This window comes from Phocoena sinus, chromosome 14 (genome assembly GCF_008692025.1).
Source record: "Phocoena sinus isolate mPhoSin1 chromosome 14, mPhoSin1.pri, whole genome shotgun sequence".
NCBI classification, from domain to species: domain Eukaryota; kingdom Metazoa; phylum Chordata; class Mammalia; order Artiodactyla; family Phocoenidae; genus Phocoena; species Phocoena sinus.
The window spans coordinates 24,355,247-24,369,461 of record NC_045776.1 but is presented as its reverse complement, the minus strand read 5'-3'; the positions used below and the strand labels follow the sequence as shown (position 1 = coordinate 24,369,461).

General features: G+C 41.3%; 1 protein-coding gene across 1 annotated transcript in view; it reads right to left on the bottom strand.

Annotated features, from left to right (window-relative positions):
* The window catches only part of DYM (dymeclin), a 382,373-nt gene extending 369,331 nt beyond the window's left edge, over positions 1-13,042 (bottom strand). Inside the window, 1 exon segment of the mRNA XM_032653952.1 lies at positions 12,757-13,042. The gene's annotated coding sequence lies outside the window, so the exon portion shown is untranslated.
* Positions 13,043-14,215: the final 1,173 nt, after the last annotated feature.

The following is a 14,215-nucleotide window of genomic DNA, read 5'->3' as shown; positions in this document are numbered from 1 at the left end:
TTGGCTCAAGTTACCTCACTCACACACCCAAGCATACATTCCACACATGCCTATTACACACTTACTGTAAATGTAGGTGTTATGATGGCTACCGAAAATGCAAAAATGAATAAAACCAGGTCCCTGCCATTAATGGACTCAAATCCTGGAGAGACAAACATGTCAATAAATTATTATAACACATTTGGTAAGTATTACAATGGAGTTATTACAAGCTTCCATGGAAATACACAGGAGCATCTGAGGCAGAAGAAGCACATATGCAACAGCGCTATTAGCAGATTTATTTACATGGTCTAAAGGCTTTAAATTCAGATTCATTTAGTCCCCCTTAACAACTCTGAGAGGTAGGCACAGTTTTCTCATTTTACAGATGAGGAAACTAAGGCACAGACAGGTTACGTAACTTACCAAATTCATGAGGTCCCAGAGATAATAAGTAGAAAAGCCAGGATTTGAACCCAGACAATCTAATTCCAGAGTCCCTGGTCTTTACCAGCTTACTAGGGTGACTCCCCAATGACATCAACAAGTCCTGTGGGTTCTTCTACAATACCCACAATTCTACATATCAACTTTTAAACCCATCTCTTTATCTTCCCGCTGCTTCCATGCTGGACCAGGCTTCTACAATCTCACATGATTCAGTGCAACAGTATCCTGATTTCTTTGCTCCCAATCTCTCCACTTCGATTCACCCTGCACATTCCACTACTACATTAATCCTTAAAAAAAAAAAAGGAAATTCAGTCCAGCATCAAAATTAAGACCAAAGGTTCTGGGCTTCCTTGGTGGCACAGTGGTTAAGAATCCGCCTGCCAATGCAGGGGACACGGGTTTGAGCCCTGGTCCGGGAAGATCCCACATGCCGCGGAGCAACTAAGCCCGTGCGCCACAACTACTGAGCCTGCGCTCTAGAGCCCACGAGCCACAACTACTGAGCCTGCGTGCCACAACTACTGAAGCCCACGTGCCTAGAGCCCGAGCTCCACAACGAGAAGCCACCACAATGAGAAGACCGCGCACCTCAACGAAGAGTAGCCCCCGTTCGCTGCAACTAGATAAAGCCCGTGTGCAGCAACAAAGACCCAGTGCAGCCAAAAATAAATAAATTAAATAAATTTAAAACAAAAAAAGACCAAAGGTTCTAGTATGAGACAGACCCTGCTAAGTCTGTAGACTCAGCCTGAATCTCCATTTACCACTTATCAAACCCTACTGCATAATGAGAAAAACAACACTACTTACAACTCATATTTTCTGAGGATGAAGCAAGATGACACATGCAAAGCACTCAGTAAAGGACCTGGCACAGGGCATGTTTAGCCAAATAAAAGGTCGAGTATAATCTATTTTTAATATTTGTGAAGTTACCACTTCCATCATTTTACTTAACCAGCTCAAAAATATTCAATGATTCTTCATTACATGAAAAGCCAAATATTGACATTCAAGACCCTCCACAGTCTGAAAGCTCGCTTTCCAACTTTATTTCCAAGTGTCCTCCAAACCAGTAGTTCTCAAGCTTCAAGGTACATAAAAAAACACCTGTGGAGCATGTGGATAAAAATGCAAATGCTTACGCCTCAAAGATTCAGAATGTCAGGCCAGAGCCCAGGCATCTGCATTTTCTAAAAAGCATCCTCAGCGATTTTGATACAAATTGTATGTGAGCCGCAATTTGCAAAAAAGTACCAGAACAAAGTAAGGCAAGCCACGTTCTCAACACCTAGCATGCTCTCCCCTTCCTCTGCTCCTGTTCACACCTGCCTCCCCCGCCACACACCTGTCCCACAGAACCTGAAACCCTACTCACTAAGCATAGTGTGAGCGCTCTTTTTTCTCTACAGTCCTAGAGCACTCATTACCTTCACCATTCATTTATAATTTAACTACCCTTCAAGTAACGCCTTGTTTTGCTGTCTGACTTATACTGCTATTTAACACTTCAGATCAATTATTCCAAGTCAATTTTACTATCATGAGTGAAAAGAACACTATGAACAAGAAATGATATGCTCAATATTTTGTATTTAATTTGTGAAATATCTGATATATACATAAAATAAATCTCCTTCCTCTTCTATATGTACTGATTCACTGTCTCCTGATTTAATGTATCTTAGCTGGAAAGTAAACATTAGTGGATCTGAAAATCCATAATAACCAAATTCTGTCTTAACACCCTCAAAATATACAAATAACACCCTAGTGCACTTTGTCCTGACTTAAGTTGAGACTCCATAAATCATAAAACTATATCCCAGAATCGCCTGTATGTATATATGTGTGTGTACACACACAAACATACACACACACACATTTGTACTCAACAAACTTTAAAGTGAAACCTCATCATTGAAACAGGAGAACAGAGAAATAGTGGGCAGTGATCACTGGCCAAAGGACATGTTAAAACACCACAGGTGCCATTAGTCCAAGTAATGGAACATTCTCTAAAAGGTTACTATGTTCCAAGTGCTATATTAAGTACAGTTGGGTATTCCACGGCAGTGAAATGAAAGCAATGAAAATAAAAAGATGTAAGCCCACAAGTATAAGATCAAAGGAGGTGTGAAAGATGGAAAGGTGACAGAGTGCTAGTAACTGAACTGGTGGAGCTGAGGATGCCCCCAACATACCTGCCTGCCAAAGGAGACCCTAACAAGAAGCAAGCCAATCCATCCCATGGAACCCTGGGAAGGTGAAAGAACTGGAGAAAAGCACCATGAACGACTGGGCAAGGCAGGGGGCTCAAGTCTGTGAGTCTTTCCCACCGAGTAGGAAACCATGTATGTGCACTCTGAAGAAATCTGAATGAAGAGACTCTGGACTCTGAAGCCAAGGTTGCAGAGAGTAATGAAGCAGAGGATAAAAACAGGGGAACGAAGTTGAAGTCGGCCTGCTGCACAGATACACAGTGGGTTTCCCAGCCTCCAAAGCAGGAGACTGGAGGGTTCTTCCCAAGAGAAAATGAAGGGGGAACCATGGAAAAGATACAGACATTTGGGATTCTCCCCATTTAAAAAGCTGGCTTGCCATCTACAGCAATGCTCACCACTCAGCAAAATCCACTCACATGCAGAGCTTTCAATCAATACTGGGACTCTCAATCTTAAATTAAGAGTGGTCCACCAAAAATGATTAGACTTGTGAGGAAAGCCTCCAATGTGAAATAAAGAAACCAAAGAAATTAATCAGAAAACAGATGATTCTAAGAAAAAAATTTTAACTAATATCCTCAGGGAGATAATAAAACTAATAATAACAACTGCAAACATTTATACAGCCTACTATGTCCCTGGGTCCTATTCAAAGTGCTTGACACATATTGAGTCTTTTAATCCGCACCGGGTTAGCAATCATGACCCGAGGGCTAAATCCAGCCTGCTGCATGAAGAATGATTTTTACATTTTTAAGTGGTCAAGAAAAATCAGTATTTTGTGACACATGGAAATCCTATGAAATTAAAACTTCAGTGTCTACAAGTGAAGTTTTATTAGAACACAGCCATGGTCATTTGTTTACACACTAAAGCCGCTTTCGTGATACAACAGCAGAGCTGAGTAGTTACTACAGAGACTATATGTGGTGCGTTCATCCCCTTATACTGCTGCTCAGTGCACTGCAAATCTCAGGGACACATGTGACAATGACAGCATTTCAAGTGTCAGGCATATTGCCATACTTTGACATTTTTAATTACCAGTAAATATCTCTCATATCAAAGCAAGAACAAAGGGCAATTTCCCTGGTGGTCTAGTGGTTAGGACTCTGTGCTTCCACTGCTGGGGCCTGGGTTCGATCCCTGGTCGGGGAACTAAGATCCCACAAGCCCCAAGGCGTGGCCAAAAAAAAAAAAGAACGAAGTAGACTGTGATGTCACACTTCTAAGTCACAGTGGAGTGTAGATTTTTTTATCTAATTAGATATCGAAGTATTATGTTTATCATGTAATATCATCGTAGCTATGTCAGAAGAATACAAGATAGGTAGACATTACCAACTAAGGTAATAACACGACATGCCCTACCACACAGCACTCACTTCCAACTCATCAGAGCAACAATCAAGAAAATTAGAAAATTTAAAACAAGGCATTTCATCACAAGCAAAACGTCTTCCCAAAAATAAAAAATGAAAATGAGGCTACAACCAGAGTAAGATTCTGAATGGCTCATTTGTTAACCAAGCAAGGAAAGTCATTTACCAATCATGATTTAAATTGTGTTTGATTACAGCAGACAAAGAAATGTGTCCAGAGAAAATAAAACATCTTTAAGACTTGTCTCTCAGTGAAAATAATTGCTCCAAGAACAGCCTGTAAGGAACAATTACAGCCATGAATGTTTTCCAAATTGGTTGAGAAAATACTAATTCAGTACAACCTGAAGTGGCATCTGCTAAGATGAATAATGACAGATGGCGGTAAACGTGTGGAGCAGAAAAAAGCTTAGCTGGACAAGTTTACAAATCTTATGAAAATGCAAGGTGTTTACAAAATTTTATTTTACTTTGCAAAATATACTTTTTTTACAAAAATATGTTACTTGTGTTAACATGTGGATTTATTATTTCTATTTTTAAGTAAATTACATAAATATTTCTTAAATGCAAGGTGCTTATAGCCTACAGTGTTCATTATGCTATCTATCAGCAGGTACTCTGCATAAAAATATTCGAATCTATGATGTGTTATTGAACCAGCAGTGTCAACAGCCAACTTCATCCACTCTCAGGAACTTAACTATCAGTTCCATAAAATTTTTCTCAGAAATAAAAACTGAATATCCTGATATGTTCTACCACACAACAATACAATGGCTCAGCAATGGTATAGTTTTATTTAAATTTTTCAAGCTCAGGGTTGAGACTGAAATTGTTCTGAACAAGAAGAACCCCCTCAACCACTGTTACTGGACACTGAATGGCTTTGGAAATTAGTTTTTGCTGCACATTTGATAATATTTCTCAATGAATTCAACCTAAAATTAGAAGGCCAACAGCACTTAAAAATCTGTAAAACCTATACTAAGGTAAAGTCATTTCAAGGACAACTGACATTGTTTGAATCACAGGTAATGTCAAGCTGCTTTATACACTTTTTTTTTTTTTGCGGTACACGGGCCTCTCACTGTTGTGGCCTCTCCTGCTGCAGAGCACAGGCTCCGGACGCGCGGGCTCAGCGGCCATGGCTCACGGGCCTAGCCGCACCGTGGCATGTGGGATCTTCCCGGACCGGGGCACGAACCCATGTCCCCTGCATTGGCAGGCAGACTCTCAACCACTGCACCACCAGAGAAGCCCCTTTATACACTTTTGATGCTGTCAAAAATCAAAATAAGACTCGAGACCTCTACTCCCACACAAGTATGCAGTAGATATATTTTCCAAAGTCAAACTACAGTTCCAACAGCATTTTTCAGACCTCAGTACAAGTACAAAAGTACTTTCCACATTTCAAAACCCATTTAACTGTGCAACGAGGAGTTCCACGTAGTCCTCAATTGGAAGTGATTAGTTGGTAATGCAATGATTTGCTAAAGGGTAAATATGAGAAATGAATCTAACATAATTCTATAGATGTCTTCCAAGCAATAAATACGCTCATTAAAACCACTGGGAGAATTTCCTGGTGGTCCAGTGGTTAAGACTCGGGCTTTCACTGCCGTGGACCCGGGTTCAATACCTGGTCAGGGAACTAAGATCCCACAAACCGTGCAGTTCAGCCAAAAAAAAAAAAAAAAAAATATGTTCATAGATTGATATCAGTATTTGGCAATACTTATCTATGTAAAAAGATATATTCAAAGGTGAAATACATTAAATCTCATTATAAATCAGCATTAAACAGGAACATTTATGATCAATTTTGATGATAGGAAACAGTAACTTTAAACTCCAATTAAGTAAAATGCTATCCCTTCTCCCCCAAGAGACTTCATTCTTCTCATCAGAAAACCTTTATTACCAAAAAAAGAGTTCTCAACCATTATTAGTATTGTATTTTTAATTTCATCGATTAAAAAACTTGAGGAAATTTTTTCTCCCTTGTTTTGCAAGTACCTACAAAATATTCTTCATTTTGCCTCTGGGCCCACAAAGCCTAATTCTTATGATCTGGCCCTTTACACAAAATGTCTGCCAACCCTTGGCCTAGAAGAATAAACTGAGACAAAGAAAGGTTAAGCGACTTGCCCAAGACCAAGACTACAGAGTTAGAAAGTGACAGACCAGGTTTCAGGCTAAGGCAGTCTGGGTGCAGAAACCATGCTCTTAACCACTATACCACATTGTTCCCATGAACCAAGAACAAGATGTCAAGGAAATAATCAAAGAACAAGAAAAGAGGGCTTCCCCGGTGGTGCAGTGGTTGAGAGTCCACCTGCCGATGCAGGGGACACGGGTTCGTGCCCCGGTCCGGCTGGGCCTGTGAGCCATGGCTGCTGAGCCTGCGCGTCCGGAGCCTGTGCTCCGCAACGGGAGAGACCACAACAGTGAGAGGCCCGCGTACCGCAAAAAAAAAAAGAAAAAGAACAAGGAAAGATACTTGAAACTACTAAAAACTGATTTAAAAATTCAATAGGCAGTCTTGTGTGATAATATAGAAGCTGTGTAATTACTTGAAAGATGAGTGGATGTGAAATAAAAGCCATTTTGTGTACTGTTAAAAAAAAAATTCATTTAGAAGGTCTTAATAGATTAGTAACAGGAGTTCCAAACAGAAAGCATGAACAAAACAGAGGAGCATTAAGTTAAGACACTGTCAAGTCGGGAACTGTGAAGGTGTGAGACTGTACTTTACCTTCATTAACAAAGACAATGAAGCCTCTGGGAGAGGATGAAAAACAATTCACTGTCACGGCAACAGCAGTAGCCAGAGTAACATCTTGCATCGGCTTCCTGGGTCCCAATCCCCACAGGTCTTCCAAAGTATTGGGTAAAAATCAGTAATATGTTCACAGAAAAATAAAACAAATAGGGAGGGGGGCGGGGAAGCAAGGTAAACTCAGCTCAGCACTGACATTTATGCAGTCAGGATAATGTAAACACTGAATTAATCAAGAATTCTTAAGTATCTATACTACAAGGGCTGGAAGAGGGGGAGAAGGAGGAAGAGGCTCATCTACCACAACAGGCATCAACAGGTATTACCTAAAATTGATAAATCACAAAATAGCCATTTAGACATATTACTTATAAACACAGTTAAAAGCAGTTATCTCTGGGAACCAGACTAAAAAGGACAGGTAAGGCAGGGTACTGCTGATCTTCTATAACATTATTATAAATTATTATCTTTTCTAACAATTTGCAAGTATTACTTTAAGTAGAAATATTAACTTGTAAATACATTGGAGAGAATGTGCTTTACTATTTCACAATCATTGATTCATACAACTCAATGTGCAAATATCAAAGAATAGTACAGGGCTGAAAAAACAAACTAGCAATACCCAAGCTCCATCACACTGGTTATGTAAGCACAACGACTCCGTCAATATTTCCTGAGTGCCCACTATGTGGCCAGCACAATACCAAGAGCCGGGGTTAAAACTGTGAAGGATAGAATTTATTTACAGTTGAGTAAGAGACACAAATAAAGCAACATGAAATTATAATATGGCAACTATTCAAGACTCAGTGAAAGCTTCCCAGAGGTCATGCCATAAAAGCTAAGACCTAGGACTTCCCTGGTGGTGCAGTGGGTAAGACTCCGTGCTCCCAATGCAGGGGGCCCGGGTTCGATCCCTGGTCAGGGAACTAGATCCCACATGCATGCTGCAACCAAGAGTTCACATGCCACAACTAAGGAGCCTGCGTGCTGCAACTAAGGAGCCTGCGTACTGCAACTAAGGAGCCAGCGAGCTGCAACTAAGGAGGCCGCCTGCTGCAACTAAGACCCGGCACAACCAAATAAATAAATATTTAAAAAAAAGCTAAGACCTGAAGGACTGGCCTGGTTGGGTGTGGAGTTAAGAAACTTTTCAAAGTAAGAGAAAAGCATGTGTGTAGGCCTAGGATTAGGAAAAACAGGCAGGGTCCATTCAAGGAACTGAAAAAAGCTCAACATGGCTAGAGTAGGGAGGGAAGCAAAAAAAGCCAGAAAGCAAGCTGATGCCTGATGGGGAGACTTACTAAAGGGCATGTCTTCTACTTTGCCCACTGTAACTATAAAATTGCATACATCCCTCAGCCTTCTAGACCAGTGAACTCTTCCCCAATACACTGATGATTTCAAAATACCTAAGTCTAGTCCAGAACTATCCTATGGGTGCCAGACCATTTATCTGACTACATGCCATACATTACTATCTGGACCCAGAAATCAAGGGCCATATCCTAGAGATGACAGAGTAAGAAGCTGGAAAAGAGGCTGGGTCCCTGATGACAGCAGAGCCACCATACCAGCCCTGAATTGTCTACCTCTGGACTTCTCTTACATGAGAAACAAACTAACAACATGTTCAAGCTAGCAACGGTATGTTGCTCAAAGACAAACCTAATCTTAACTGACACAGGAGGCTTTGAAAGTATTGTAAGGTGGAGGGTTTGCAAAAGGTATTTTGAAGGAATAACTGTCAAGATTCAGTGATTGACTTCAGGACTTCCCTGGTGGTCCAGTGGTTAAGACTCCATGCTCCCAATGCAAGGCGCCTGGGTTCGATCCCTCGTCGGGGAACTAGATCCCACATGCATGCCGCAACTAAGAGCCTGCATGCCGCAACTAAAGATCCCACATGCCACAACAAAGATCCCAAGTGCCACAACTAAGACCTGGCACAGTCAAATAAATAAATAAATAAATATTAAAAAAAAAAGATTCAGTGATTGACTCAATCTAAAAAAGAAAACTTATTATCTGTCATTTGACATACAAAAAAACTCTTGTTAATTCTTCCAATATTCTTATTGGAGAGTTACAGCCACTTTTGGTTTCTGCATTTTTTAATTGAGATATAATTCACATGTAACATATTAATTTCAGGTGTACAACACAATGATTCAATATATGTATATACTGTATTGCAAAATGATTGCCACAATCAGTCTAGTTAACATCCAGCGCCACACACAGTTATTTTTTTTTCTTGTGACGGGAACATTTAAGATCTACTCTTAGCAACTTTCAAACATATAATACAGTATTATTAACTACAGTCACCACGTTGCACATTACATTCCAGGACTTATTTATTTTATAACTGGAAGTTTGCACCTTTTGACCACCTTCACCCATTTCACCCACCCCCGACCCCTCACCTGGTGTCTGCATTTTTAAAGAATGTAACAAAAACTAGAGAAGACATCAAAAAGTACTGACCAAACTTTCTTAATAAAAAAAAAAAAAAAAAACAGCTTTCAGTAAATAAGAGCTATCTGTAAAGTTGTTTTCAGCCCTATTAGATTGCTTTGTCTACAAATAGACAAACATGAGTATAATTTAAAACTGCAAGCAGTTTTTAAGAAGTTCAAAGCATTAAGCTCAACTAAGAACCTTAGTAGGGAAAATAAGCTTAAAAATAGGCACAGATATATAACAATTCCCATTATGTTTACTGGAAGCCGTAAGCTAAAACACACCACCATCAGAGAGACCAGACCTTCACGCTCCAAGGCAGTCAAGACCTTGAGAGCTAAGCTGGAAAGTGGAACCCCCTCAGGAAGCAGGATACCAACTGCAGGACTTCCTGAAATCCACCTCTAAGATTCAGAGTCTTCTCCCCCATCCTGGGAGAGGAAGAGCAGTAACAGCCATCTTGCCCCTCTGCTTTGCAGGCCCACAGCACTCGACCTCGCCCAGCTGAGTCACATACGGAAAATTCTAGATGGGAATTCAAGCCCAACTCTCACAGTAGCTCATTCTTCCTGAAAATTTTTTCTCCCTTTGAGTCTTCCTGTTGAACTGGAGGTGCCTCCATCACCCACTGGGACACAGAGCCCCTGCCCTCTCACTCTGGGCATGGGAACCGTCATTGCCAGAGTGTCCTGTGACTTCAAGTAGCAGTTGAGCATTATATACACTCTGATTACAAGTAAACAATACTTAAAAAACATGAATATGAAATAAAAAGACCGAAACAAAATACAGAAAAACTTTACACGTTATTACATTGTTTTTATATTTAATCACTTTTAAAGGTCTCATTTTACCAAAGCCTATACTACAAATGTCACAGGTATTTCCCACATATTTGTTTACAGTCACTAAAAGGAAAATGGAACAGTCCTCTCCAGCACTAACTATTCCCATTACTACAAAGTGAAAGAGGACACACTGCATTTGCAGCAGCAAACAAAATCACTGATTTTCTTAAGTCTCAACAAAATATCCCAAAACATACTGTGATAGGGAGAATAACAATTCCCAAAGATGTCCACATCCTAATCTATGGAACCTGTGATTCGGTTATTTTACATAGCAAAAGGGACTTTGCAGATGTAATTAAGTTAAGGACCTTAAGTTGAGGGAAATTACCCTGAATTACCCAGGTGTGCCTGATCTAATCACATGGGTCCTTAAAAGTGGAGAACCTTTCCCAGCTGTGGTCAGATGGACTACAGAACAGTCAGAGAGATGCAATGCTGCTGGTTTTGAAGACGGAGGAAGGGGGTCACAAGCCAAGGAATGTGGCGGCCCCTAAAAGCTGGAAGAGGCAAGGAAACAGATTCTCCCCTGGAAACTTCCCAAAAGGAACACAGGCTTGACACACTGATTTTAGCCCAGTGAGACCCATTTCGGACTTCTAAAATACAGAACTTTTAAAGAATAAGTTTGTATTGTTTTAAGCCATTGAATTTGTGGTGATTTGTTGCAGTAGTCATAGAAAACTAATACACACACATTAAAAAACTTCTAACAATATGTGAAATCATCTGGAGAGAAACAATCAAATTGCCCAAATACTTAGAGCAGTATGAGATATAAGTTATTTGTGCATTTTGTGGTATATTTCACTTCTATTTTTCTCCTGCCCTCACAAAACTCCATCCATTAAAGAGCTAGCCAAAGTGACAATTCTTCAAGCATTCTGCAGAAGGATGAACCATATTAACCAAGAAAATGGAACAGTCAGGACAACAGGATTAACTGGAAAAATCAGGAAACAAACTGTATTTTTCAGGAAGTCAAACATCAAAATGTTTGCACTGCTTCTTCAGTATCAAATGGATACCACATTTTAAAAAATAAGTCCTTCTAGATATAAAGAGCTTATTATTAATTTTTTAGGTGTGACAATCATATTGTGGGTATATTAAAAAGAGAGTGACTCAATCTTCCAGAGACATATACTCAAATATTTACAAATGAAATGGAGTTGGGAATAGGAATTCAGGGCCATAGATGAAACTAAATTAGCCTGAGTTACTGATTGTTAGAGCTGGGTAATGGGTACGTGGGGGTATATTACATTATCCCGGGTTGAGCTTTTCCAAATTTAAAAGTTACAAAAACAAAGTCCTCGACCTACTTATAATAATATAGATTTCTTAATATGTTTAATAGTTGAAACTCCTTCCTGTAACATTGACCCATCTCAATTTTCTGCCACTTAATCCACGTGCATCAATTCTTTCATTCCCACTCATTCTGCCCTGTTTACTAACCTAATGAGCTTCAGGAAGTCACCTAACAGCTAAAAGGTTGATTCTTCATCTGCAGAATGGGAATAGTTATACTTGCCCAGTCTGTCTCTGAGTTGCAGACAAAATTATCTAAGATAAACAATACAAAGCAGGATAACCATTCAAGAAATCTACATTATTCATAACTTCCATGCTCAGCAGCAACCATTCACCTATTACTATAGATCCCCTTCCCTTCCACCTCCAGTTCCTCTCTCGAGCCCTCAATTCATCATCCCAAAGCCAGGGTCCATCTGAAAGGGTGCACTCCTCTCCACCGCCTCCACACACACACCGGTGTTTTCATATCTTTCAGCACCTTCTCTCTACACATCTCTCCCTCCAGCTTTCAAGGATCCTGCTCAATCTGCCCCCCTAGCGAGTCTATCCTGTGTACCCCTTTGCTGGCCCTATTACAATCATCCCATCCCTTCTATTTCAGTACTTTCATCCTATCAGCTTTATTAACTCACTACTGTTCACAAACACCCGATCTAACTTCCCACCCTCTCGCCTTTCAGTTAAAACACAATCGCTAGTTGCCAGGGAGTGGAGAATAAGGAGTGACTTCTAATGGGTATAGTTTTCTTTTTTGGGTGATAAAGATGTTCTTAAATCAGACAGTTGCACAACCCTGTGAAAATGCTTTTAAAAAACACTGAGTTTAAAAAAAACAACAAAAAAAACCACCGCGTTATACTTTAATTGTACTTTTAAAGGGTGAATTTTGTGGTATGTCAATTACATCTCAATAAAAATTTGTATGTCAAAAAAACAATCAATATTATTGCTCACCTTGCCCATCACACGCCCACTTGTCACATCAACCCCATCTTCCGAAGCAACGACTTGCTCTTTGGTATCCCCCACGCCACGACCAACTCCCAACACCAGACTCGGACTGAGGCCCTTCTCACTCTCTTGATTAGCACACCCCCTCACTTCCCGGCTCTAAGTGCCACTGAATCCTGGAAGTGGGGGGCAGCTCTCGTGGCCCCGTCCCCCGCTGGCAGAAGGGACCCTTCTGCCCGGGGGAGGGGAGGGTGTCCCCAAACACGCTCTGACAAGGGGCGGGGGCCCCGCCCGGCTCCCAGGGCCGCGCTGCCAGGGGCGGCGCCACAGCCCACCTGTCTCAGCCGGCGGGGAGATCCGCTTCCAGCTCACGGACGGACGAACGGGTGGCAGAGGGGACAGAACAAGCCGCGGTCGCCGCCGCGGTCGCCGCCGCAGCCGGGTTGGCGCACACCGGCTCAGGCCTCCATGTTTCCACGTCTCTGAGGCTCCGGCTCCGGCTCCGACTCCGGCTCGGCTCCCGCCCGGACAGGATCAGTGCGGAGGGCCAGGGGCGGGGAGAGAAGAGGGAAGCTACGGAGAACGCCCGGGGTACCGAAAGCCCCGGCGCGCTCTAGCCGGCGGTCACGTGGCGCGCGGCGCGCGGACTTCTGGGAAATGAAGTGCTTCCGGCGTTCAGCGTTTCTCCACTCGCCTGCGCTTCCAGGGCAACCGCAAAGACGCGTGGCAAAACTGAGAAGCTGCTAAACCTTCTTACCTACGTGCTGCAGTCCTGGTTCACCCTACAGCACTTGTTCTGGTAACTTAACTTCATTAAGGCTCCTGTTCATTCCAGCACAATAATCACCCCAAAGTCAGGCAGTTCCTTGTAGGACTCTAAAGAATTGGGAAATAGGAAAATAAAGTTTGATGGAGGCAGAATAGCAGATCTAGAATTGCCTGCAATACTGTCAGAAAGGACAGGTCCAACAGGAAAGAGTGTCAATGTGGTGCAGTGGCAAAAGTATGGAATTTAAAGTCAAATGAGGGGAGGTTACCAGATTGACGTCCTTGGGTCCTTATTTCACCTCTCCAGCCAGTTTCCTCCTCTAAAATACATATACGGGATCATGATGATACTAACCATACAGGACTACTAACGACGTCAGTAATAATAACTCACATTATGGGTTGTTTTCTATGTGCTATTCACTGTTACTTTATTTCTTCAAATAGCGCTATGAGATAGATATCACTGTTATTTCCTTAATATGAACAGTATGTGCCAATACACTCTGAAAAGTACCATAGAGGTCTTACATATACTTTTCCAACTTTTATTGCCAACAAGTTCCCTGAACTTGCAGAATAATTACAGGAAAATATACAAAAACACAAGATACCTGAGAAGCCTAGCTAAAAATGAGGTGATAAAAATGTTCTGAAATTAGATAGTTTATGGCTATGCAGCCATTGTAAACAATGCTATGAATATGTGTTCATGATATATTGAGAGGAAATGGTATGTACAGTATTACCCATTTTCAAAAATAAATTATATTTATAATACTTATGTATATATGGCCCAAGGGGAAAAAGGCTAAAGGAATATTAGCAATTATTATCTTTGGGAAATGAGGTCATGCATGTTTTTAAAATAAATTTATTTATTTATATTTGGCTGCATTGGGTCTCCGTTGCTGCACACAGGCTTCCTCTAGCTGTGGTGAGCGGAGCCACTCTTCGTTGCAATGCGCAGGCTTCTCATTTTGGTGGCTTCTCTTGTTGCGGAGCACAGGCTCCAGGCACACAGGC